The sequence below is a fragment of the Fulmarus glacialis genome, unplaced genomic scaffold, assembly GCF_000690835.1.
Source record: "Fulmarus glacialis isolate BGI_N327 unplaced genomic scaffold, ASM69083v1 scaffold15540, whole genome shotgun sequence".
Lineage (NCBI taxonomy): Eukaryota > Metazoa > Chordata > Aves > Procellariiformes > Procellariidae > Fulmarus > Fulmarus glacialis.
In genome coordinates this window covers 4,955-5,998 of record NW_009187246.1, presented here as the reverse complement: position 1 = coordinate 5,998, position 1,044 = coordinate 4,955, and positions in this window count along the sequence as shown.

Genomic DNA, 1,044 nt, shown 5'->3' with positions numbered 1-1,044 from the left:
TCTGTCCCAGCCGGAACCAGGACAATCATACAATACAAAACATTGAGTACAAACTGTACGATACCTAAAATACAACACAAAATACAATACGATACAAAATACAATACAATACAAACAATACCAAGAAGACACAGTACATAAGTACAATAGCATATCATACAATACATACAATACATACAATGCAATACAAAATAACAATACAAAATAGAAAACACAATACAAAACACAATATATAAAACATGATACATAAAATACCCTACAATACACACAATACCCTATGAGACACACAATACAAAACAATGAAATACCCACAATACCCACAATACCATACCATACCATACATATCATACCATACAGTACACACAATATATTATACAATACAATAAACAGTACAACACAAAATAAAATATATAATACAACAGAAAATACAATAAACAATACCACACAAAATACATTACAATACATGATAGAACACAATACAAAAAATAAATGCCATCTGATATAATACAATACATACAATACAATACATACTGTACAATACAATACATATCATACAATTCATACTGTACCATACAATACAATACAAAACAATCAATACAACACATACCATACCATGCAAAACATACCATACCATACAATACATACCATACAACATATACGATACAATACATACCATACAATATATACCATACCATACCATACAACACGGGCACCTACTGGGACAGGTGCTCTAGCAGTGAGGCTGCAGGGGCTCTGCCAGGTGCTGGGAGCTCCGGTGAAGCCGAGGACGCAGCTTTCTGCCCACTGCCACATGCCTTCACGCTGCCATGACTGTTGGCATTGACCATGTTGATTGTTTTGGCCTGCTTAACTCTCCTGTGTGGCCGGGTGCAGGCTCTGCCCGATGCTGGCTCCGTCCGTTGCTGGCTCCGCCCATTGTTGGCTCTACCCGTTGCTGGCTCCGCCCGTTGCAGGCTCTGTCCGTTGCTGGCTGTGCCCGTTGCTGGCTCTGTCCATTACTGCCTCTGTCCATTGCTGGCTTGT